The sequence below is a fragment of the Oryctolagus cuniculus genome, chromosome 10, assembly GCF_051225735.1.
Source record: "Oryctolagus cuniculus isolate XC-2025 breed Fujian yellow rabbit chromosome 10, ASM5122573v1, whole genome shotgun sequence".
NCBI classification, from domain to species: Eukaryota; Metazoa; Chordata; class Mammalia; order Lagomorpha; family Leporidae; genus Oryctolagus; species Oryctolagus cuniculus.
In genome coordinates, this window is record NC_142876.1 from 29,686,654 (window position 1) to 29,712,842 (window position 26,189).

A 26,189-nucleotide genomic window follows, 5' to 3' on the forward strand; every position below is an offset into this window, starting at 1 on the left:
GCAGAGCAGTCCATGGGGCTGGCAGGAGAGTGGGCGTGTCCATCAGGAAAGCAAAGTAGGGCTCTGGGCGGCCTGGGCGTGCAATGGACTGGTCCCAGAAAGCGTCTGGGACTGGGAACGTGGCTGGTAGGGGATGATTAGTGGGTGGGGGATGGCACTTAATGGGCCCAGCAGAGAATCGTCCTGCCCCCAGTGCCAGTGGGAGCCCCTTTGAGAAATAGTGCCGGGAAGGCAGAGCTGAGAAGCTACTTCACTCCAGACCCCCCTGCCTTCTCTCCAGGGTCGGGGGCAGAGAGGCAGGGGTGGGGATGGGGTGATGTGAGACCCACTCAGCCAGGGTGCCCTGGTCGTGTGTGGGGGGGGAGTCCTGGCAGCGGTGGTGTGGGCACTTGTGTGGCAGTTGCATCCGTGCCGTCTGCCAGGTATCTCCTGCTTTATGTAAAACCAGTGTGTAAAGGCCGGCGCCGCAGCTCACTAGGCTAATCCTTCGCCTTGCGGCGCCGGCACACCGGGTTCTAGTCCCGGTTGGGGCGCCGGATTCTGTCCCGGTTGCTCCTCTTCCAGGCCAGCTCTCTGCTGTGGCCAGGGAGTGCAGTGGAGGATGGCCCAGGTGCTTGGGCCCTGCACCCCATGGGAGACCAGGAAAAAGCACCTGGCTCCTGGCTCCTGCCATCGGATCAGCGCGGTGCGCCGGCTGCAGCGCGCTGGTCGTGGTGGCCATTGGAGGGTGAACCAACGGCAAAAGGAAGACCTTTCTCTCTGTCTCTCTCTCTCACTGTCCACTCTGCCTGTCAAAAAAAATAAATAAAGAAAAATAAAAAAAGAAAAAAACCAGTGTGTAAAAGCTCCAGAGTAGGAGGGTAGATGGGCAGGTGTTGTGCGGCTCCTTCCTTCCTCTGAGACGGATCAGTTGTGGGAGTCCTGTGCCTGGCTTCCGGCAGCCCTGTTCCTGCAGAGGAAGGGGTGGAGCAGGAGGGGCCGTGACTCAGTGCCGTAAGTTGCTGGGGAGGAACACGGCAGTGATAAATAGTTCCTATTGGAAGGCTCTGGGCTGACAGCCTGGGACGACGTGGCAGCCGGTTTAGGCACAGGCACTCACCAGCCCCTGGCCTGGGCCAGTGCCCTTGAGCTAGGAGCGAAAGTTCTGTGCGTTGGACTTGCTGTCTGAGATGTTTCGTGGGTGACAGGTGACAGTGCGGGATATAATTAGCTGTCTTGTGCCTTTGGGCCCATGGGGAAGCCACTGGCTCATCAAACTCAGACTCACCAACTGCGGTGCCAGGGAGGGGGCTTTGCATTTAGCCCACTCCTCGCTTCACAGTGGTGGAAAGTGAGGCTGCAGAATTTGCCCCAAGTCGGCTTGTGCTAAGGCAGGCAGCCTGCCTATTGTTGGAGGCTTCCCGTGTAATTCATGGGATTTGGAGCAATTACAGGCACAGTAAAGCCCCTCGTTTGCATCTCGTGCCAGGCCAGGGATTCCTTCGGAGGGTGGAGTGGGCGAGTGGAGGGAAGGTGGGAAGGAGGTGGCAGATAGTTGGCACGTCACCCCTTGCCTGGCCTGCTCCAGAGAGCGCCGTCTCGTGTTTTTCCTGCTGTGTGCCTCAAAGGATCCCAGTGCGAAGGGCATAGCTACCCGAGCGCCACACCTGTTTTCCTTCTGCGGCCAATTCCTGCCGGGTTTTAATGCTGGGCTGGAAAGAACCTTCTTTGCTGCTTTGTTCTGCGGTGGGCACTGCACAAAAGGTGGGCGTCCCTGAGGGGAGGGGACTCCTTGCTGTGCCATGTTGCTCTATGGGGGAAAAGGGAGGAGTTTTAGTGTGTGCCGAGAACACATCTGGGGTTTTGCAGCTGTGTGGGGTTCTAAGAGCCGAGGAGCCACCAGCACCTGGATCTTAGACTCTCTGAATTCACAACTGTTTAATGAGCACCTGTTCTTTCCCAGTCATTGAGCCAACTGGGGACAAAGTGCTGAAGGTAGGTGCTGGGTGCTGGTCGCACAGCAGTGTGAACATGCTTAATGCCACTTAGCTGTGCAGGTAAATGTGGTTAAAATGGTCGACTTTGGGGCCAGCGCTGTGGCATCACGGGTAAAGCTGCCGTCTGCAGTGCCGGCATTCCCATGTGGGCGCCAGTTCAAGTCCTGGCCGTTCCACTACCAGTCCAGCTCTCTGCCATGGCTTGGGAAAGCAGTGGAGGATGGCCCAAGTCCTTGGGCCCCTGTACCCCCATGGGAGACCCAGAAGAAGCTCCCGGCTCCTGACATTGGATCAGTGCAGCTCCAGCTGTTGTGGTCTGTCTCCCTCCCTCCCTCCCTCCCTCCGTCTGTCTGTCTCTGTCTCAGTCTCTCTTTCTCTCTCTCCCCGCCTCTCCTTCTCTCTCTGTGGAACTCTGACTTTCAAATAAATAAAATAAATCTTTAAAAAAAATAAAATGGCCGACTTTGTATTTTCCCACAATAAAATGAAGGTAGCGAAATGGAATCTGGTCTCTGCTTCCCAGGAAGTAGATAGTGCTCTGCACACCCCCTCGCTGTGGCCGGGGGTGGGGGTGGGGGTGTGGGGGGCTGGGGAGGAGGCCCAGCCACACGCACGCCCGTCGAGGTCGGTGTCTCTGCAGCCGGGGTGCTGCCTGCCCTGACTCACACTTTGCTAAGATGAGACTTCTGAGATGTTGCCAGCTTGGGGGCTGTGCTGGAGTTTGAATTTCTACTGGGAACTGGTCTGCGTTCACAGAAATGCTCGCTTGTGCTAACCTTGCGGTTGCGACCATGGCCACACCCTGAGCCCAGGCTGGGGCGTTCTGCTCTCCAGAATGTGTTTCTCACGAGCTTCGAGGAGCTGGGCAGCAGCACACAGGCACCGGCTCCCACACCATTCCCTGGGGATCAGTGAGTAGGGTGCACACCTCCCTGGCGGCCGAGAGGAGCCCGGCAAGTGACCGCAGCTCGCTCTCTACCCAGCCCTTAGGCGGTTCTGAGCACAGGTGCTGGAGGCCTGAAAAGCATTCTGGCACCTTCCGTGGTATGACCTGGTGGGCACCGAGTCTCTGCAGGTGTGGGCATGGCTTATTTCCACTCATGTGGACACTGGACATTCTAGAGTGACCACTAAGAATGTCTTATGAGTTGTCATTTCTCCCCCCTGGTACTCTCTCCGCTCAGATGGTATAGCACCCAGCGGGGGGGGGGGCGCTCCCTCTTCACAGGCCCACTGTGTGTCCCTCCATGCGGGGTGCATGCTACGTGCTCAGCAGGTATTCTGTCTGCTCTTAAAGCCATGGTCTGGGCCATATTTCCCAGGGCAGACTTTTTTTTTTTAAATTTTTATTTATTTGAGAGAGATAGTTACAGAGGGAGAGAGAGAGAGAAAGGTCTTCTATCCACTGGTTCACTCCCCAAATGGCTGCAACAGCTGTGGCGTTGGGCTGATCTGAAGCCAGGAGCTGCTTCTGGGTCTCCCCCATGGGTGCAGGGGCCCAAGGACTTGGGCCATCTTCTACTGCTTTCCCAGGCCATAACAGAGAGCTGGATCGGAAATGGAGCGGCTGGGATTCGAACAGGTGCCCATAGGGGATGCTGGCTCTGCAGGCAGTGGCTTTACCCGCTATGCCACAGCGCCGGCCCCTGGACAGATGTTTAAGATGTCCACAGCTCAGCCCCTCACCAGGGCTTTGCATAGGGAGCACCGGGACCCAGTGTGCAGGGTGTGAGTCACCGTGCCCAATACTCTGTAAACTTTTCCTTGTGGTAGGAGCCCCAGCCTCTTCCGATGGTCGCAGGGACTGATGGCCGCGCCCAGCACCAGCCACTCAGATAATCACACAGTTTTCTAACCATTCGCCACCCTGTGTCCTCAGAGCAATTGCAGAATCAATTTGAGGTTTGTCAGGGAGCCGGCAGAGGTCTCGCAGACCTGGGTGGGCGGGCTGGGCCTGCTTAGCACTTGTTATAATTCCCACGTGGCTGGGGAGCCGGGCACCGTCCTCTCTTGCTACTAGGGGAAGAAAGTTAATCAGTCATCAAGAGCACCTAATTAAAGGTAGCAAAGGCTCTGGGCGCCCCGTCCTCACTCTCAGCCCGAGCAGGAGAACAAGCCTAGGCTCAGGTGCCACGGAAACCAGGTCTGGGTCGCCCAGATCATAGCTCACCAGTCCGTCTTTTGGAACAACAGATGCCCAGCCCACGCTGGAGCCGAGAACCGCCTCCCAGAGAAAGGGGCAGCGTGAACATGGATTTTGCGAGTTTCTTGTGGTCTCTCGGCAGAATAAGTGATTAGGAAAATGACTTGTGCCTGGGTCCCCCGGGGGCCACCATGCCCCTTGTGAGCACCGGGAGGATTCGGGAAGCCCATCTCCTACTCTGGGTCAGGAGGCGCCTGCGCACAGAGGGGCCCCAGAGCTCAGTGGTTTAAGCACAAACTTCTTGGCCTTATCCTGGCCTTGCCACGCCCCGAGCTGGGTTGCCCCCTGCCGGTTGCTGCCACACAGGCACTGGCACAGCTCCTGCCTCTGGAGCCTGGGATGTGCTACAGGAGTCGGTGTTGTTAAAGGTTTACAGCAGTACCTGGCACAGTCAGGTCTTGCTGGTCTCATCACAGGACGCCCTCCCTAGCAAGGGAACTGGCAGAGCTCCCCTTGACCTTGCAAGGAGGGAGAGGAGTTTATTTTGGGTTTCTGCTTGCAGAAGGGGTCTGGAGGCCCAGAGGCATGAGTTAACCTCGGTTCTCAGAGCCCAGTGCGAGCAGAGCCAGGCCTAGAATCCAGGCCTTATCACCACCGCCTGGAGCGGGGACCAGGTGCCACCCGGGCCGTGGAGGTTGGCCCGGCCCAGCCGGCTCTGCTCGGCCTCGGGCTTCCCTCTTCCCAGCCGCCCTGGGTGCTGCTCCCAGCCGCCTTCCAGGCCTTGCTCCGACAGTCTGCATGCCCACCTCCGCTCTCATGGCCAAGATGGACTCAAGGCCTCATCCCTTGCAGGTTCATTGGCGATTTGATAGGGTCAGTGCCTGACGCCGTCTCAGGAGCCCTGCTCACAAGCTAGGAAGGTGTTTGGGAACTGGAGTGTGTCCCCAGGCCTCGCTGTCACACCACGTGGCCTTTTGCCGCTGAGAGCCTATGGGGGGAGGGATGAGGGGTCTTTGGGTCTGGCTTACCTTCGTCCTCTTCTTCCTCTCTTGTGGGAGAGCAGGTCAGGAGGCAAGACTGAAACAGGGAAACCGCTGGCTATTAAGGTCCACAGACGTCAAGGAATCCATCGTGGCTGCAAGCTGGTCTGGTGCAGGGGTCCATGTTGCACACTTCCAGGAGCAGAAAGAGAACAGGAAGAAGTGGAAGCGTTGGTGGCCTGGCCTAGACAGGCCGGCACCACCGACCTGAGGCTGCCTGCTGTGCCCGCTTGCTTGCAGGATTTCTAGCACTGAGCACACAAATGGGCCGAGAAGTGTTGAACAGCAGGAGCTCTGCCTGGACTGTGGGCGCTGTGGCTGCAGGGGGAGGGAGTGTTCCCGAGGCCTCCAGGCCGGAGAACGCTGCGGCCACTGCAAACCGATGGCTCTGAATGCTTGCTTGGTCCATGGCTGGCTTTCCTGGGATTCATCTTGGCCACCAGCAAAAACCACGGGGTGTCCTCCGTGGAGCCCAGGTTTTGGGGGCGAGGACTTTGCGGAGGGATGCTCAGGGGTTCACGTTCCGACTCGGGCATCCCTGCCGCTTCCTTTGATGGGTGGACATCAATCTGGCCTGACTTCGCCTGCCCTCTGTTATCGAACGCACCGCGGAGTGAGAAATTACGATGTTACCTGCTTGCCTCAGGTTTTCCGGGGAAAGGAGCTGCTTTGGTTTAAGAACTGCCTTGCTAAGTCATTTGGGTGAGAGATGAGGCCTTGAGGCCACGAGCGGAAAGAGAAGCAGCAGCTGCAGAGAGAAGACTCCTCTGGGTGGGTGAGTGGGAGCTGCACAGAGAGGAGGCAGAGCGGGCAGGGCCTGGTTGGAGGCTATGATTGAGTTTGTGGAGATGGCCCAGGGACTGGCAGGGAACAGGAGCCTCAGCTCCCTGACGGCCACCCCGCTCCTGCAGCCATGCCCCCGTGGCGTTCCCTGTCTACACCTGGCCTGCGAGCCCGCTGATGGGGTGCAGGTCCCTCCGCTTGGGGGATCACGTGCAGAGCTAAAGGAGAGGGGAAGGGGAGTTGTGCAGAAGTCAGGGGTGGAGGAAACGGGGCGTCCTCAGACATTGTGGGGCTGGGTGCCGGCTTCCTCATGGGCAAGGCCGTGGCAGTACGAGTCTTACAGATGGGTAGGAGCCGTGTGCAGAACCCTTGAGCTGTCCATGTGTTCTTCAGGTCTGTGCATCGGGGTGCTCCCGCTGGCTGACATGAGCCTGTCAGCGGCCCTCCCGGCTAGTAACGTGGCCAAGCCCAGTGACCACCTCTCCTCACTGTCCAATTGCTCGCCCTTCCAGCCAGCAGCAATTTGGAGCAATCAAAAGTAGAATCTCACCGTGAAAATTCGACATCTCCTAGGAGCTAGCAAAGAACACCACTGGCTTCTCAGCCAGCTGCAACCCGGCCGTTCTGGTTTCACAGTACCCACACGAGCCCTGCAACCGTTACCAGTATCGGGGCTCCCAGGCTGGGAGGCACACAGCACCACTCGCAGCTCTCATTGTGGGGACGTTTTGGAGAGGCTGAGCTGCCTTCTGCGCCCCCTCTTCCTGTACTGCACCCACATTCCCAGCCACTTGCTGTGTCTTGCCACTCTGTCCCCTTTTCTCTGCCCACAGCCGGCTGTCCTGTCTTGAACAGCTTCTGCCTCCTCCCCTTCCTCATCTGTCTGGGGTGCCTGGGTGCCCAACAGAATGAGTATGGCATCCCTTGCTCCTAACAAGTAAACAGCATTACTGGGGCTTCAAAGGGCATGTGAGGATGGTCAAATAGGCAGTGTTTTGTGTTTTCTGGAAACTTCCTAAAAGCCAGGCCCAGGCTGGTCACAAGGGCGTGTTCTCAGCTTCGTAGCAAAGTGGTCCTGTGGGCTCCTGATCCACCTGTCCTGGCAGCGGCTGTCTTGCCCCCATGGTGTCTGCCTAGCAAGCTTCCAGGCCCGCGTCCCGGGGCAGAGCAGCCGCTGTCCATGTGGTGTGGTTTGGTGGGGCCTGGGAGTGGCAGCCTCGCTGGCCCATTTCCTTTCTGGACATCTGTCTTAGTCCATTTTCTGTTGCTACAGCTGAGGGCCACAGACTGGGGGTTTCTAAAGGATGGAGGTTTGTTGGGCTCATGGTTCTGGAAGCTGGGAAGTCCCAGAGCGTGGCGCTGACACCGGGGCAGGGCCCTGGGGCTGCATCAGAGCCTGGAGGTGGGCATCACGCACCAGGCGCTCACCTGAGCAGCTCTGGCCCCCCTCCTCTTCGGGGGGGCCCACCCTCGCAACGTCCTCAGGGCCTTGTTGCCTCCCTAAAGCCCCACCTCCAAATACCTGTAATACAGGAATCCTGGTGTCACGTTCTGGGGGACACATGCACACCTCAGCTCTGTCTTTTGTCCTTGGCAGCTCCTCCTGCCCCTGCTCCCATTCCAGTCCTTCCTGCCTGCAAGGGGGAGCACTGGACCTGGGGTCACGGGCCTAGTCCTGGCCCGGCCCCACAGCCCGGCCCCTCACCGCCTGTGTGGGCCCACGTGCCGTGGCCGCTCTGAGATGAGGACTGAATCATCTGTCCAGCTCTGCTTGGGGCTGGCAGCGTCTGGTTTTCCCCTCTGGGAGGCTGTGTGCCCCCTGTTGGTGATACTGGGCTTCAGGCCTGAGCCTGGGTTCACAGCTGTCTGCCAGCCAAAGAAGATTGACAGACCTGAAACTTGCGGGAGTCCTGGCCTCTGATCTCAACTCTGCTTTTACGTTCGAATTCCCCCAGGGAGCTTTTTTTTTTTTTTCATGCATTTCATAAATACAACATTAGGAACATAGTAATTTTTCCCACCGTACTTGCTCTCTCCCACCCCTCTTCCTCTTCTTTCTCCTGTTCCCTGTCTTGTTTTTTCTTTTTTAACCAAGATCTATTTTCATTTAACTTTATATACAGAGGGTTAACTCTGTTCTAGGTAGAGAGCTTAGCTGTGCCAACCCCACCCCAGGGAGCCCGATTCCATGGGTTCTATATTTTAAAAGCTGCCCAGTGACCTCAAGGTGTGGCAGAGAGAGTCTGCTCTTGTGCCTGGCTCCCGGCTCTGTTGCTGAGCTGTGGTCTCGGCAGCCTTTCCCTGGAGCTTGTTGGGAATGTAGCATCTCAGGCCTGCCTAGACCACCCAGCAGGCCCCCGGGGCTCCTGTGCCGTCTAACATGCAAGGCAGCTGCACTTGCCCACAAAGTAGTCTGTGCATTCTCTTAGCTTATACTTCTGTTGTTTTTTATAAATGATCGCTTATGATGTTGGGCATAGATGTGACATTAAAAAAAAAAAAGTGTATCCAGCATCTGATAGTACTCAAGTGCAGGAAAAAAGGAATCCATGCTGTATCGATTTTTGTACCTTCTAAGGAGCTGTGCTCTCCCCCACCCCCCACCCCCCACCCCAGGACCTTTGCACATGCTGTGTTCTCTCAGGTGTGCTCCCATCTGCTTTGCAACCCTTCTGACTTCCCCATATCTGCTCAGCCACAACTAAAGGACCAAGGGGGCCTGTTTTTGTCCAAGCCACGTCCTTTGCCACTCTTCTGTCCCACGCATGGCACCCTGTGTCTCCCCATTCCTTGGTCCAGGCACAAGGAAGGAACCCAGTCTGGTAGCACAAGGGCCAACGTCACAATCCGGTTTCCTCCACCTCCTGTGTTCCGACCCTTGCTTTCCTTGTGTTTGTGGAAGGAGAGGCCACGCACGTCCCTTTGCTGCCCACCTGCCTGGGTGCTGTAGGGTCAGAGGAAGTGGTGGGTGCTTTCCACAGCATGGAGGAGCTGCACTTCCGCTCTGTGCTGGGGAAGGGAGGGAGCAGCAAGAATGCAGTGAGTGCAAGGACTGCGCAGCCTTTGGTCCTGGACAAACCCCTCTCCTCTGGTCCCCACTCCTCTTTATCCCCATGGCCAGGCAGTGTCCTCGCTTCTCCCTTGCTCTCCGGCGCCCGCCTCCCACCCGTGCCCTGCCTGTCCATCCCGGTCGGGGCCTCCAGGGTGCATCTTTGCAGCAGGACGGGGCTGGGTGCTGCTGTCTGTGCTTCCGAGGAGAAGGTGGTGGGCCTGGGGCTGAGCATGGCTCTCTGTCCCTCAGGCACCACACAGCCAAGCAGCACTTGACGCTGAGCTCCCTGGACAGGGGACAGAGACCAGAGCTGCAACATTTGCAGGAAGACAGGATCTCTGCCTTTCTCTGCTGCCCTCCCTCCTTGGTGGCTCCTGAGACGAACCCAGGGCTGGAATCTGGGCCTGGGAAGCCAGGGAGGGCTGAGGACCCGGGACCAAGCAGGAAAGGGCCAGGGACTGAAAAGGAGCTCCCTTGTCGCCTGTGCTGGCCCCTGCTGCAGGGGACTGGCCCCTTTGGCAGCCCAGGGGAGAGCCTGTAAGGACCCCCTGGCCTAGAATATCGATCGTGGGGCTGAGGGTCGCTGTGAGAGGTGGTGCAGGTCAGGCCGTCAGCAGGGAGGGAGCATGGTGGGGACGCTGTGTCTTGCTGCTCGAGGGCAGCCTTGGTGTGGAGGTGGAGGTCAGAGCGGGACGGCCTTGCACAGCAGGAGCAGCACAGAGCTGCCTTCAGGGGCCCAGCACCCACTGCCATCGCCTCCCACCAGGAAAGGCTGAGCCCTCATCGAGGGAGCCGCGGGCGGGCTGTCCCCAGCTCCAGCTGACAGCTCTTTCCTTCAGGTCGCTTGGTGTCCGCAGAGGCAAGAGCTGGAGCCTGCGTTTTGTAGCTCCCCGTAGTCATTTCCCTTGCGGCATGAGCCGTACCTGAACGGAGGCACACAGTTGGCGCAGAACCACCTCTGAGGCTGCAAGGAGCCTGACCGACCCAGGTCCCGTTGTATCCTCTCAATGAGCAGGAAAGCCGGAGAATTCATAGTGTGAACGTGTCTGCCTTCCTGCAGGGACGTGGGTAGGCACTGAGTTTTCCCGGTGATGTGCACTGATGGGGACGATGCTGTTTGGGAGCCTGTGAGGCTTAAAATGCCCTGCACTTGCCCCGTGATGCACGGTGCCAACCCCTGATCTGACGGCGCCTCATTTGTTAGGGTAATGGAGAAATGACCATGGCTGCCTGCCGGACCCCCGGGGACTGCTGCGGCTCAGGTTCAAAGGCACCGAGCGCGTCCTGGCTGGGGAGGAGTTCCTTGGGAGGCTGTGGGTGTGGGGTTGGAGGGAGCAGGTAGAAAAGTGGAGACAATGAGTAGGGTGACTCTCTGCGGGGCTGGGGGAAGGAGGCCCCAACAGCGTCTAACATTTTACTTCTAAAAACAAAAGCCGAAGGCAAAGGGGGCGTAATGTGAAGGTGGGAAGATGCAGGAGGTGGGGAGGGGGCGTTCAGGAGTGTTTGCTGTGTGACTCACAATCGCTGAGTCACTGGAACATCATACGATGACACAAAATGCAGAAGAAAAGAGGCGCAGGCCACTTGCATGTAAGCCTGGCTCTATGGGAAGGAGCACACTTGGGAACACGCTGGCACCCGCAGGGAGGGTCTCCAGGTGCACCCCAGGGACGACAGAGCAGGGGCCACCGAGACTCAGCACTTGTGGCTGGAGAGAGCCTTCTCCTCGCTGGCCCCTCGCATCCTGTGGACGTCCCCGCAGCGGCCTGTGTCACCTGATTTTCTAAGCAGTGTGGGTGTTTTCCAAAGCTTAGGATGCAGAGAGAGAGGAGGAGCCCAAAGGAGAAGCTGTGGAGGACAAAGCAGAGGGGACAGCAGCACAGAGGTCCCTGGGATGCTGGAACTCATTCAGCCGAGACCCCGGGGCCCTCCAGGGAGCAGCTCCAGACAGCGGGAGGAGGCAGCTACTGCCTGCCTTGTCCAGGGGTCTGCAGGGAGCCCCCCGCGCCTCCTGGCCTGCCCTGCCTCGGCCCTCAGCCACCTCTAGCAACCCAGGGCAGTCCACGGGGACGGCCAGCCTGTGCAGGGAGGTGGGGGTGGGATGGAGGTGGCAGGTGGTCCAGGTGACAGGCTTTCTTGAGGGGTGTGCAAGTGGAGCAGGGCCTGGGTCTGAGCCCCTGGCCTCAGGTGGCTTCCCGTCTGGTCGCCGACTGTTGGGCACCAGTGCAGGGGGAGACGTGATACACTAGAGGTGACTTACGGCAGCAGCCCAGGCCTGGTCTCTAATGGGCCCAATGCAGGACTTTTCAGATGCAGTCACCCGTACATGATGGCGCTATGGCCAGTGACGGGCCGTGTGGATGATGGTCCTCCCAGCTAGTGCCAGCCCGCCCCAGGTTATTCCCACAGCCCCGCCACTACCTGCAGGTGACTGTCTCAGGCTGCTGCCCATTGTTCAGGGATGTATGACTGTGCTCCGAGACATGGACTTCGGTGTGGACGCCTCCCCCCGATGTTATTCCTCCTGCCCCTGCTGGACAGAGATAGAGAAGAGAGGCCGGGTCACAGGTGGGGCTTTTGCCTGTGAGCTGTTCCATGCCCTCTGTCTGCTTCCAGCTTGGTGTGTGTGCAAGCTGCTCTAGGCCTCTGGACCCATGTTAGTCCCAAAGTGGGGCAGGCCAGAGCTTTAGGGAGGTCTGCAGGGTTGCAGCTGACCCTGACCGGTGTGTGTGTGTGGGAGGTCCGCTGTGCCTGAGCCCCTCGGTCTGAAAGCAGTCAGAGCCCGACTATTCCTGGGCTTGGGTCCTGGGAGATGCTAGGGAGGGGAGAGCCCCCACCTTCCTCACATTACACGTAGGGAACATTCTGGAAGGAGCCCTGGACGCAGGGTCTACCTGGGACCAGGAGCTTGGTCCTATCTCTGCTCCCCTCCCGCAACATAGTGTTTAGCAAATCAGAAAACCTGGAGTGAACCTGGGAATGTGTTAGATCTCCGGGAGCTGCAACTCCCAAGTGGGGTCGCTAAGTGGCACCAACAGGAGACTTGTGTGCATGCCCATTCTCAGGCCCCCTGGGCCCATGAGGCAGAGACCTGGGTTGCACAGGCCTGCGGGTGATGCTGAGGCACACGGAGCCAGGCCAGGCCAGGCCAGGCCAGTGCAGCACAGCTTTCTCCATGGCCCTGCCTTTGGGCCTGGCTCCCGTGTGTGCCCTCTCCATCTCCTATTTTGCAGTGAGGAGAAGGAGGCCCAGGGCAGATGTCTGACATCCTGCAGCAAGCTTGTCGTGGGCCAAGACCAGGCCTCGGGGCTCCTAATTCCTTTGTAGCTGCTGCCGTTGCATAAACGGGAAGGAGGAGGGGGAACAGAGGAGGACATTGCAGATTCAAGGGGAAAGGATCGGTGGAAATTTTGGGAGCTAACTCACTCAGCTGCATGCACCTCTTATTGCCACACCCCTGGGGCTGTAGGGGGGAGATATGGGCTGGAAGAACTGCCTTGCAGGGCTGGAGGGAGCTGAGGCCCTCTGCGTGGGGACAGACAGTGACCAGGGAATGAGATGGCCACCAGTGAGGAAGCAGGAGGCGGGGCAGGCAGCAGGGCGCTTGCTCTGGTGTGGGGACCCTGCCTCATTTGGAGGCGGTGGATAGCCAAGGGCCAGGTCCATCTCAGCAGAGGCAGAGCCTGGCAAATGCCCATAAATGGCCTTGCTCCCGGCTGCACCCGGCACTGCAGGAGGGCCAGGGACAGCTGGGAATTGTGTGTCCTCCTCAGCACCAGCACCAGAGGAGCTGGCCTGGGGCACCTGTCAAGGGGATTAGGATTTAGAGGCCCCTATTCTAATGGGAGCCAGGCTACAGACAGAAAAACCCCACCTGGGAACGGGGCCTGGGGGTTGAGGCTGTGGTCTGTGTGTGTGTCTGTCTGTATGGGCATGCGCGCACAGGGTTAATTTAATCAAGTCCTGCTTTAGGGACCAGGCTAAATTTAGCAGCTGTCTCAGCTGCTGGTTTGATTCCTTCCCTGCAACCCCCTCCCATCTGCCCGTTGTGCCTTCTGCAGGTGATTAATTCTGAACTCTGGGCTGGCAGGTGCACATGCACCTGCTGATGGCTGGTCACCTCTCCAGGCCTCTGCTCATGTTCCCTCCCCAGGTCCCAAGGGGCCGTACATTCTGAAACACCCAGGGAACTCGCTCGCCCTTCCCCGGGGAGGTGACACTGTGTCCTCCTAATGACTCCCGTGGCGGCCACAGCAGGCTCAGCCCCTTAGCCCCAAACACTGCTGTCCAGGCCTGATCTCAAGCTTGTTTTCTTTCATTGTTCTCAGCAGGGTTTAAAAACAAAGGTGGGAAGTGTGGTGGTCTTCTGGATGGCAAGGACTGGTGCTTCTGCCCGGGCCTCCCAGGGTGAAGCGACGAGGACTCTCTTCCCACCATCCCTGGTCCAGTTCTACCTCTTCCACCTTGGTGTTTTCCACCTTGGTGTTTTCCACCTTGGGGGACTTTTTTTCTCCTCATTGCCCTCCCCACACCCTGGGAGCTGCTCTGAAGTGTGTTAGTGTCTCCCCCAGACTGAACGGAGTCAGAAAAGGGAAGGGGCCTGGGTGGGAATAAGCAGCAGGTGGTGGTTCGTGGATAACTTCTGGGCCGAAAGCTCATGCCAGCCCCCAGAGTGAGGTGGCCTCTGGGACATGGTTAGGGTTAGATAAGCCCTGAGGATGGGGCCCTTGTGGTAGGGTTAATACCTTTATAAAGAGAAAAAGAGGGGCTGGCATTATGGCATGGAGGGTAAAGTTCCCACCTCCAGCATCTTCCCACCTTTATATCACCCCATGTTTGCTTTTGGGTCTTGTTTTTAGAGTGAAATGCTGGGGCTGGTGCTGAGGCACAGTGAGTTAAGTCCTTTGTCTGCAGTACCAGTGTACTATATGGGTGCTGTTTCGAGTCCCGGCTGTTCCACTTACAATCCAGCTCCCTGCTAATGTGCCTGGGAAAGCAGTGGAAGATGGTCCAAGTGCTTGGGCCCCTGCACCCACGTGGGAGAGCCAGGGAAGGCTCCTGACTCTTGGCTTTGGCCTGCAAATGTCACTGTTGCCATTTGGGGAATGAACCGGTAGATGGAAGGTCTCTCTGTCTCTCCCTCTGACTCTGACTTGAAGATAGATAGATAAATAGATAGAGTGATAGATAGAGTCTTTAAAGAAGAAAAGGAGACATGAGAGGTCTCTGTGCTCCCATGTGAGAACACTACTGGAACTGCATCAGCCAGCACCTTGACCTTGGACCTGCCGGCTTTCAGAAACGAGAGGAATAAGCTGCTTTTGAGAGTGCCCGTCCAGGGACAGACACCAGCTCAGCTCAGGCACCAGCCAAGTCTTTACCGAGGGCTCTGCGGTGGGCCAGACGTCGTGCTGACGCTGCAGTGGCTGCGAGGCTGCGCAGGAGGGGTCGGCCCCCATCTAGGGCGGGGGGTGGTGGGTACGTGAGCACGGCGCCCGTCCCGAGTGAGGGCTGGACAGTCAGGAACCACAGCAACAGCAGTGGATTCCCCTGCCTCGTGCCGTGAGCTGGGCTCCATGGGTGGAAGTGGGAAGAACCTCCTTTGTCTACGCCGCCTCCTGCGCTCCTCTCGCCAGCCCCTGAATCTGTTCTGGAGCAGATTCTCCAGATTCTCTGCTTTTCTGCTCCTCCCCAGGTAGTCAGTGGCTCCATTTTCAGCTGTGGAAGGGCAGCCCAAGCCTCAGTGCCGCCTCCACCCCAGGTCCCTGGCCTGCTTGGTGCCTGCAGCAGAGTGAAGGGCATGGGTGGCTGCTCTTCTCCTTGTTTGTCCCTCTGCTTCCCTCTCGCCGGATGCTGCTTCTGGCCTCTCAGGGTCAAGTGCAGGAGTGGCCATTTCTCATGTGAGGCCGGGACCCTCTGCGAGGCAGGTGCCTAAATGCAGGCTGTTTCTCTGCTGGACCGCTTTAGCGCCAAGGTCACAGAGGCTGGAGGTCAGAGGAGAAAGTGCTGGGGCTGGACTCTCAGACCTCACTCCGTCCTTCCTGGCTGTTCTGGAGCTGTGATGAGGGCTTGCTTCCACAGTGCAGGGAGCCGTGTGCAGGCCCGGGGGCTGGGCCCCTGCACGGAGCTCGCTAATGGTCCAACTCAGGGTGCCTGCTTTATCTTCTTCCCAGAACAGGCCCCATGGCCTGGCCAGGAAGTGACAGCTGTCCCTGGGTTCCTACCCTCCTGTTCCCAACGGCCCTCCAGACACCACAGGGGAGCAGTTGTGCCCAGTCCCCCTGCAGAAGAATAAATAGGGGGTGCCCTCCAGAAAGTGGATCAGAGAGCAGGGCACATCCTCCCTGGCTTGAAGGTTGCCCGCCCCTGCCACCACCACCACCTGCAGAGGCCATTGGCTACCCCCTCCTCCAGAACAGCTTGGGCAGCCCCCTACCCCCACATGATACCCCCAGATTCTGGCTGGGACCCTGATAGAGAGCCAGGTTGGCCAGATTTCCTGAGGGCCTAGGTGTGGCCACCTTTGGTGCTCGGAGCAAACTGCCCCAGCCAGAGCCCCGAGCGTGGTTTGAGGTGCCGTGAAGCCATCCTTGGGCCTGGGGATGGTTTGGTTCTCCTTCCAACCTTTCGTAAGGATTTTCACAGCTATCATCTGTGGAGCGTGTGCTGCCTGCTCAGTGCTCAAATGATTGTCTCTTGGAAGGCGCACAACGAGAAAGCACTAGCAGAACTTCTGTAATTTCCATTTTAACAAACAAGTGTGGCTACTGAACCTTAGCAAGAGTAGGTGACCACAGCGCAGGGAGCACCTGTCCGTGCGGCCACATGGACAGCAAATGGGCTGGTTTGAATGCTATTGTAGCATTTCATTGTATGAATGTCTACCCCATTGTCTGCCTTCAGTGCTGTCCCCTATTGTGACTGCTGTGTACCCCTCTAGGACATCTTCTATGTGACACATACACACAGGACCACATAGGGTCCAAAGGCCCATATCTAAGCGGTGTATGTATGTGCCCTAGATTGTAAGCTCCGTGTGAGTAGGAAATTGAAAGAACTGACAGGAGAAACAGACAAATCCACAATGACTATAAGAGAATTGAACACCCCTTTTAGAAGTAGATCAAGGAAAAACAAACTAGTAGGGCTAGAAAAGGTTCAAATAAGACAAGTAACAAGCCTGAGCCCGTGGAGCTATAAATAACCCCGCACCCTACAAATGGAAACTGTGCCGCCTTTTCAGGTGCACATTGATAGGAGCCAACCACAGACAAGACTGCTAAGGGACACAACAGGATGCAGGCCACGTTCCGGGCCACCATGCGGTGCCGCCAGAATTCAGTGACACAAAGCATTTCCCTGGGCCTTTAATCACCGGTCACCCTGCCAGTTCTGCTGGCCCCACAGGAGCAAGGCTCATGGGGAGCCCGGGGGACGGGGGCATGACGTGCGGTAGCAGGACCGGAGAGAGTGTCGTGTGCCCCTTTTACTCATGCCATGCGTGATGACCCAGTCACGATATTTGCAGCTTGCCTCTGCAAAGCACGCTCGCGGAAGGCGTCTCTGCAGCTCCAGGAGAGCACTGAGCCTCGTTTTAGAGGCGAAGGAGCTGATGATAGAGGAGCTGAAAACTCGTATTCATCTGTTCCAGCCTCCGATCGCTTGCATTTCTGATCGCATCAGCTGTGAACGCCACCCACTCAGCATCTTGTCTGATGACTGAGGTTCTGAGAACAGGCCCCAAGCCGCATCCTCACCATCCCCATGCCTGACAGAGGCTTCAGGACATACTTGTTGAATGAATGCTGAATTGATATCTGCATGAATATTTGGGTTGGTTTATTTTGATTTAAATATTGGTTTGTTTATTTGAGAGATGCAGTTACAGAGAGATTTCCCACCTACTGGTTCACTCCCCACATGGCCACAATGGCCGGAGCAGAGGAAATCCAAAGCCAGGAGCTTTCTCTGGGTCTCCCACCCTGGGTCTCCTAGCTGCAGGGCCCCAAGGACCTGGGCCTCTTCCATTGCTTTCCCAGGCCACAGCAGAGAGCTGGATGGGAAGTGGAGCAGCCAGGACTTGAACCAGTACTCAGGCGCTCATATGGGATGCTGGTACTGCACGTGGCAGCTTTACCCACTACACCACAGCGCTAGCTCCTGGTTTTTTTTTTTGTTTTTTGTTTTTTTTTTGACAGGCAGAGTGGACAGTGAGAGAGAGAGAAAGATTCACCCTCCAATGGCCGCCGCGGCTGGCGCACTGCGGCCAGCACACTGCGCTGATCCGAAGCCAGGAGCCAGGTACTTATCCTGGTCTCCCATGCGGGTACAGGGCCCAAGGACTTGGGCCATCCTCTTCTGCACTCCTGGGCCATAGCAGAGAGCTGGACTGGAAAAAAGGCAACCGGGACAGAATCCAGCACCCTGACCGGGAATAGAACCCAGTATGCAGGCGCCGCAAGGCAGAGGATTAGCCTATTGAGCCGAGGCACCGGCCCTGTGTTGGTTTATTTTTAAAGCATGCTTTTCTCATGGTAAAAGTGATATATTTTCCTAACAGGGAAATTGGAAAAAGCAGAAAGTAGAAAGGAAAAATTAAAATCTCTCAATCTCATTAAATATTTTACAAAACACATTTGAGTGGCTGCACAATAAGTATACATGTACTCAACACTTAGGCTATTTCCAAGTTTTCATATAAGTAATTTCCTATAAATAATTCATGACGAATACTATTGTACCCTTATTATTTCTACACCTATTTCTGTACCCTATTATTTCTGTTATACAATTCTAATGGGATTTTTATAAAACATTTTATTTTATTTGAAAGAGTTACAGAGAGAGGGGGAGACAGAGATCTTCCACCTGCTGGTTCACTCCCCAGATGGCAGCAATGACATTTGCAGGCCAAAGCAAATTTCTTCACCCAAATTTCTCATGTGGGTACAGGGGGCTATACATTTGGACCATCTTTCACTGCCTTTCCCAGGCCATTGGCCGGGGGCTGGATTGGCGGTGCAGCACCCAGGATTCGAACTGACACCCATAGGGGATGCCGGCATCACAGGTGGTGGCTTCACCAGCTGTGCCACAACACCAGCCCCCAAGCTGGAATTTCTTCTGATGAATATTGCCAGACTGCTTTCCCTAAAGCTCCACTAATGTAAAATCCCCAGTAGAAGAAAGTATTACTGTGCCCCTTCATTAATTTTACGTATTTTTCCCTAACTAGGGTGCCCTTTTTCTTGAAGTATTTATATGCATAAAAAATGCAGACATCACAGGTGCATGACTCAGTGAATCTTCTCGCAATGAAAGTGCTCATGGATGGCAGAGGGTTGTCAGCCTCCCAGAAGCCACCATTGTGCCTATTCTAGTCATTGTCACAGCCCCAAAGCGAGTGCTGTCCTGAGCTTGTAATGCCACGCCTAAGACTAGCCCACACTTGAACTTCTTACATGCTTTACATAAATCCTGCAGCCTCACTCCTCTAGCTGCTGCCTTATTTCTCTCAGCATCGCCATGTGCAGATGTAGTTTTCTCATTCTTGACTTTGATCATGTTCTATTGTGCAACCAGGCCATGATCTACCCATATGGGATACTGGCACTGCAGGCTGCGGCTCTACCAGCTACGCCACAGTGCCAGCTCCCATGACAGGTAGAATTATAAACAGTGGGAGAGAGAAAGGTCTTCCTTCCATTGGTTCACTTCCCAAATGGCTGCTACGGCCAGCTCTGCGCTGATCTGAAGCCAGGAGCCAGGTGCTTCCTCCTGGTCTCCCATGCGGGTACAGGGGCCCAAGCACTTGGGCCATCCTCCACTGCCTTCCCAGGCCACAGCAGAGAGCTGGACTGGAAGAGGAGCAACCGGGACTAGAACCCGGCGTCCATATGGGATGCTGGCACCGCAGGTGGAGGATTAACCGAGTGAGCCTTGGCACTGGCCCCCATGAGCACTCTTATACAGGTCCTCTGGCGACTGATGTTCCTATGGCTATGTATACCCAGGGCCAGAATTGCTGGCTCATAATCCTAAGTATTTTTGGTTTAAAAGCAATAATTGGAGTTGGCATTTGGCCCAGCAGTTAGGATGCCAATTAGGACACCCATGTCCAACGTCAGGGTACCCGAGTTTGAATCAAGGCTCTGGGTTCAGATTCCAGCTTCCAGTTATTGTAGACCCTGGGAGACAGCAGTGATGGCTCAACCAGTCGGGTCCCTGCCACCCAGTTTGGAGACCTGGATGGGTTCCCATCTCCCAGGTTCAGTCCCTTTATTGTTGTGAACATTGGAGTTCGGGGAGCGGGAGTGAACTATGTCTCTGCCTTTCAAATAAGTGAATTAAAATGTGAGGGGAAAAGTAGCACCCAGTGAAGCTGATGGGAGGTTTCAGATCCTCTGAGCGCTGGGTGTTAGTGGGGTCTGGGGCCTCTCGTTGGATTTCTCGTGATGCACCTTGTTGGGGCGCATGGCCACCAGGTGTGCCCACGTGAATGTACAGCCTCTGTGTTTAGTGTTTACAGAAATGGAGACCCTCACAGATACATGGGTACGTGTGGTCAGAGTTGTCACGTGGTTGTACAGGTGACCATGAGCAGGGCCGAGGTGTCCCTTTGTGGGGACCTTTGTCCCAGGTGTGTTCTGATGGATTGAGGAAGGTTGTACAGGGCTTGAGAGGCCATGGGAAGCTTGTTCTAGAAACATCTTTGGGAAGACAGGCAGAATCCAGTGAGTGCTGGATCGAGGGCACTGACACGGGAATGTGGGCGTCCAGGGAGGGGGCAAAGGTGCCCTCAGCTGTGGGTAGAGCCTCGCAAGCCTGTGCCCTGGGGACACTTCAGCGAGCTGCCCCCTCTCCGGCCTCTGCCGAGCCTTGCCTGCCCTCCCCTCCTCTTTCCCGACCCTGCTGGCCCAGCACCCTCTCATGACGTGCCACAACCACAGGGGACAGGAGCTGAGCAGACTCTCTGGAGGTGGCTTTTCTGTCTTGCACCTGGGCCATTCGGCTGGGGCTGAAGGAGCCAAGATGGTGCCACTCTATTGTCTAGGGCCTTGGAGCTATCTCCTGGCTGGGAGCCTTGGTTCTCCTCACGGCCTAGTCCTCACATGCTGGCCCAACATTCCCCCGGACTTCTCTCCCTCCTGTAGCTTCTCTCTGTAACAAAAACAAAAACCTCCGACATCTTTCTGTGGCGACAGGAACCCCTATGAAAGTAGAGGCCATGGGGTTGCATTGTGGTGCAGCAGGTTAAGCTTCTGCCTGCGATGCCAGCATCCATGTGATCACCAGTTCGAGTCCCGGCTGCTTCACTCCTGATCCAGTTTCCTGCTAATGCACGTGGGGAAGCAGCGGAGGATGGCCTGAATGTGTGCTCACACAGGAGAGCTGGGTGAGGTTCCAGGCTCCTGGCTTCAGCCTGGGCCAGGCCCCAGCCATTTGCAGAGTGGAGCAGTGGATGGAAAATCAATCTCTTTCCTTTTTCTAACTCTGCCTTTCAAATAAATGAAATATTTTTTTTTAAAAAAAGCAGAAGCTGCAAGGCTACTTACAACCCAGAAGGCCCCTTGGGCCCCAGGCCATTGGGCAGGACATCAGGTGGCCAGTCCAGATGAAGGGATGGGGAAAGGGAACCCACCTCTTGGTAGGAGATTGTTGTGAAAATCTGGGACTAGTCTGTCACAGGAAGTGAGTGCTGTGTCCCCTTCCCTGCTGCCCCCCCAACCCGCCATCCTCACCTCTGAGCCACCGCCTTCCGCCCTGCCCACACCTGTTCCCCTTCCACCCCCTGGGGTCCTGAACGACAGGATGCTGCTGCTGCTGCCTGCAGAGACAGGGCTTGGGCGCTATTTTTGTGGTTACAAATGTCAGTTCTCGAGCTCCATGGTTTGCTGTAAACCTATTATCTCTGCAGATTTGGCACTCGACCCCCTGTAGGTGCTGTGCAGCGGGGCCTCATCCCAGCACCCCTCACGCACCCTCGGCGTGGCCTCACCAGCCAGAACTGCGCTCTGATGCAGTAGTGCAGCCCCCGCGCCGTTCAACAGTTTATGACTTGTTCTAGCCTCTCCTAGAAGAGCCATGAATTCTGAATCCTCAGAAATGGAAGCAGAATACCTCTTTATTTTGCACTTTGGGGCAGAGAGTCTTCCAGTAAATGTTAAGAATGTACCTGCTGGCCGGCGCCGCGGCTCAATAGGCTAATCTTCCGCCTGCGGCACCGGCACCCCGGGTTCTAGTCCCGGTCAGGGCGCTAGATTCTGTCCCGGTTGCCCCTCTACCAGGCCAGCTCTCTGTTGTGGCCAGGGAGTGGTGGAGGATGGTCCAAGTGCTTGGGCCCTGCACCCCATGGGAGACCAGGATAAGTCCCTGGCTCCTGGCTTCAGATCAGTGCGATGTGCTGGCCGCATCGTGCCGGCCGCGGCGGCCATTGGAGGGTGAACCAACGGCAAAGGAAGACCTTTCTCTCTGTCTCTCTCTCACTGTCCACTCTGCCTGTCAAAAAAAAAAAAAAATGCACCTGCTGCCCGCTGTGCTAGGAAACCAGCAGGGAGGGGAGAATGGAGAGGGGAGGAGGCTGCCTCCCATGTGGCGCAGGGAGGATTTTTGCCATCTGAGCGTCTGAAGCCGGCCTCAGGTTACCAGCTCTGCAGTCTTTGTGTGGTCCTGGAGACCGGTGTGATCCTCTGCCCATCAGGGTTGCTGCTGAGGTTATGATCTCTGGCCCTGTGTGTTCCAGGTTCCTCTGCCCCTCTACCTCCCTGACATCCGCTTCCATATCCTGAGTCCATTTCCAGGATCCCACACCTACAACATTTCCCACAGAAAATTGGCCTTTAGGGAACAAAGACAGGTGTGTAGTTAGTTGACTCCCGGTGCTGCACGCTCTCACGGTACTGCTGCCCAGCGGGCGGCTCGGACGGAGAGGGCTTCTGTTCACCATCGGTGTTAAATGTGGTGGTGTTAAGGGCTGGGGGAGCAGAAACAAGGCTCACCTCCGTGTACTTTGCTTCTCCGCCTCCTGGAAGATGGGGGCAAGCAGTCGTTTAAAATCGCTTAACGCCCGAAAAACACATTGAGTGCAGGGGAGAGAGTGTGCAGTACACATTGCTTTTGTCTGAACCCATAAAGTCACGTGCATGGGGGCCAGGAGGCTTGGGGACGTTGACCCCAGCCTCCAGCCCCTGCGGAAGCAAACCCTGTCATCCTGATCTGGCCACTCCCTGGCCCTTTGTTGTTTGTGTCTCCAAGTCAGGGATTTGGACTCAACTCGTTCTGTCAAACTCTGGATTGGGTATCGATCTGGGCTTAGAGCAGGGGCTGGGCTAATTCCTGGCCACAAGGGACTCGTGGTCATGAGTGACCACTGGCGTTCGTTCTGTGATCCTCGCAAGTCCAGACCATCGCACAGTCTGAACCTGGGCATCGTCAGCACCACCACCTTCCACGTGGCAAAACCACATGGTGGCCATTGCTGTCTCCCAGGCACCCTTCACCATGTGATGACCTGACCATCCGCATGTGTCCTGGTTTTCACAAGGCTGGCGTAGACAAGCACCGTGGCAGCCAGTTCAGCTAGGCTGGGTGTGGCACTAAGGCATAAATTAATTGATTAATTTCCCACTGCTGGAGATCAGGCGTTTCTTTTAATTAAGTCCTCAGCTCACATGTGACTCTCTCCTAGTAATAAGCACTTCATATAATTAGGAAAAATAACGCTGGCTTCAAGTTGGAGCTGACCAGGGCCTCGGAATGAGTCCCTGTGAGAGGGTGGTGGTTAGCAGCTCGTGAGGAAAGCTGGGGTGGGGGCAGCAAGGTCGTGGCTGCAAATGGGTGCTCTTGGCTTAGCGAATTCACTGCACATGGGAGCCAGGGCCCCCGCCTGAGGACCAGGTTCCTCCCCTTACCTTCTTGCCAAAGGTGCAGTGATTATGACCGGGAGCTCTGGGGAAAATGCGTGATGGCCTTGACCCCAGCAGGGACAAGAGAACGGAGCTGAGCAGCTGGTGCTGGGTAGCAGTTTATAGGCGGATGCTGCAGAATTTGATGACGGGTTGGATGTCAGCAGTGGTGGAAGAGGGGGCTGGGTGCAGGGGAGGAAGAGGCATGAGGCAGGAAGCACCCCCCAAGGTTCTGCTGGAGCTACTGTGGGGCTCAAGGTGGTTTTGGCGGCAGGGCCACCAGGAAGCGGCGTGTTGGGAGAAGCCAACAGCTTCATCCTGGCAGTGCTGAGTTTGAGACACCAAGGCGTCGTCCTGATGGGGTGGCAAAAACCAGTGGCTGGTGGCGGTCTCCTGACAGAGGTCAGGGTGGAGAAGTGAGTTCTGGGAAAACAGGTTCCAGTTTGGAATCCCGGACGTGACAGCCAAGCCTCCCGGGGAGCAGCAGAATCACTGGACCCACAACGACGGCCTCCTGCAGGCTGCCGAGAGGTAGTTTGGTGTGGCAGAAGATGCGGGAGGGCAAGAGCCCCAAAGGACGGCTCCGTCACCAGTGACCCACGTGCAGCTGGAGCCACCACTCCCTGAGAGGCTGTGCCGTCTGCTCCACACACCTAGCGTGAACCAGATGGGCAGGCTTGTGCTGGAGGGCGGAACACGCTGTGACGTCCGCAGAAGTCCCGTCCCGTCCCGTTCACGCTCTAACATGGGTTCCTAGCAGGAGACTGGTGAGAAAGTGGGTCGCTGGGTTCTGTGGGAGTCGTAATGTTCTCCTTTCCCAGCAGAACCCTACCGCTTATTTGTCAGGACAGGAGAAAAAGGGAAATACAGTAAAATAGAAAATCACCCAATTTTTCACTGCTCTGAGAAAACCACTCTTACTATTCCAGCATATTTCCCGTGGGTAATATTTTTATGGATGCTTATATAGAAATGTGTGGAGAAATCATTGTAACTATTATCCATATGCCAGGAGCCATAATGAGTCGATCTTAGCATTTCTGCCGTATTTGATTCACACGCTTTCCCACTGTAGAAGTAACACATCCCAGATACCACTGAATCTCCCTCTTTCTCCTCCTCTCCCTGTTCTCCTCCCTTTCTCCTAAAATGAAGCAAGTGTAGTGCACTTTTGACTAATCTGAATGTAAAGTGGTATTTCATTGTATTAAAATTCAGTGGGGTAACAATCTCATTTTTTTCCATTTTGGATAAATTTATTTGATGATTTGTTCTTTCTCTACTGATTTGTAGAGCTGCTTGTCATGTACCAAATTTGCATTTATCTCTGAGTCTCTTTTGAGGATTGCTGTTTCTTTGTGGTGTGTCTGTCTCTAGGATGATACCATGTAAATAGTATGACTACTGAGTTTTCTGATAAGTAGAAAGAGCAAGTCTCTCCAATACTTTTTTTTTTTTTCAAAATTCTCTTTGCAAATTTCTGGCCCTATACATTTCCATATGAGTTTTTAAATTTATTTATCCAAAAGAGTGAAAGGGAGGGGGAAGAGAGAGAGGCAGACATACAGATATCTTCCATCTGCTGATCCACTCCTCAGATGAACACAATGGCCCAGGCTGGGTCAGGCCAGAGTCAGGAACCTGGAGCTCCATCCAGGTCTCCCTTGTGGGTCGCAGGAGCCCAAGCTCTTGGACCATCATCTGCTGCTTTGCAAGGTGCATTAGCAGTGAGCTAGAGGGGGCAGCACTGTGGCGTAGCAAGTAAAGCCACCGCCTGCAGTGCTGGCATCCGATGTGGGCGCCGGTTCAAGTCTCGACTGCTCCACTTCCTATTCAGCTCTCTGCTGTGGCCTGGGAAAGCAGTGGAAGATGGCCCAAGTCCTTGGGCCCCTGCACCCACGTGGGAGACCCGGAAGAAGCTTCTGGCTCCTGGCTTTGGATTGGTGCAGCTCCGGCCGTTACAGCCAGCTGGGGGAGTGAACCAGTGGATGGAAGACCTCTCTCTCTCTCTCTCTGCCTCTCCTTCTCTGACTTTGAAATATATAAATAAATCTTTTTTTAAAAAAAAAGCTAGATCCCAAGTAGGGCAGCTTGGACTCAAAGTGGCACTCTGGGATGCTGTGGTGGCTTAACCCACCATGCCACAATACTGGCCCCTCTTATGAGTTTTATGACCTGTATCACCTGCTACAAAAAACCCTTGATGGAAATGTTTAAAATACTGAGGTAGAACGTATATCCCATAAATTTCAGTCTTTTAAAGACTATAATCTAGTGATTTTTAACATAATCACAGAATGCTGCAGCCATTGTTACTAATTCCAGAACATTTCCACCACCTCGAATCAGCCCCACAACCCTTTGTAGGCAGTGCCGATGGCTGCCTCGCCCTGCCCCTGGAAGCCACCAGTCTGCTTTTTCCCGTGGCTTTGCCTGCTGTCTACATTCCCTGTGAGTGGAGTCATCCAGGATGGAGCTTTCTGTTTCTGGCTGACCTCTCCGAGCCGGCCTTCAGAATTCCTCCGCGCTGTAGCGTCAGTCGGCGCGTCATTCCTTCTTTATGGCTGAATAGCTTTCCCTGGCGTGCGTGGGTCATCCTTTGTGTATCCACCCATCGGTTAATAACATCTGGTTAACATGAGCAGCGCTGCTGTGAACATTCCTGTACCAGTTGTGTGGGCATGGATTTTCATGTCTCTGGGGTATAGAGCTGGAAGTGAAACTGATGAACCCTCTGGAAAATCTACGTTTAACCTTTTGGGAAACTGCCCCTGTTTCCCAGTGTGGCCACATCCCTTTATGGTCTAGTGGGTGTGAAGCCATAACTTACACAGCATTTCATGTATTAGGGTTGTCCAGGGGAGCAGAACTGATAGAAGGTATGGCGATGTACTGAACAGATCCCTAGTCGAAGACTGGCTCCTGTGATTTTCGGAGCGGAGACATCCCGCAGTCTGCGGCTTGCAAGCTGGGGCTTCAGGAAGGCTGCTCTAAGCCCAAGGCCTCAGGACCAGGGGAAGCAACGGCGTGAGTCCTCCTCCATGTCCAGAGACCAAGAACCAGGAGCACCGATGTGCCCGAGCAGGAGGAGACGAACATCCTTTCCTCCTCCCTCTTGTTCTGCGTGGGCCCCCAAAGGACTGGGTGCTGGCCCCCAATACTGGTGAGGGCGAGACTTCTCCACCAACCTGCTGGGTCACATACTGACCTCTTCTAGGAGCACCCAGAAATGCTGCCTCCCCAGCTGCCTGGCTTCCCTTAGCCCAGGGATCACTTAGCATCACTTAGCCC

General features: G+C 55.9%; 1 protein-coding gene across 5 annotated transcripts in view; it reads left to right on the forward strand.

The window, feature by feature from the left end:
• The window catches only part of ZBTB7C (zinc finger and BTB domain containing 7C), a 310,443-nt gene that overhangs the window by 95,804 nt on the left and 188,450 nt on the right, over positions 1-26,189 (forward strand). The gene's annotated exons all lie outside the window — the stretch shown is intronic.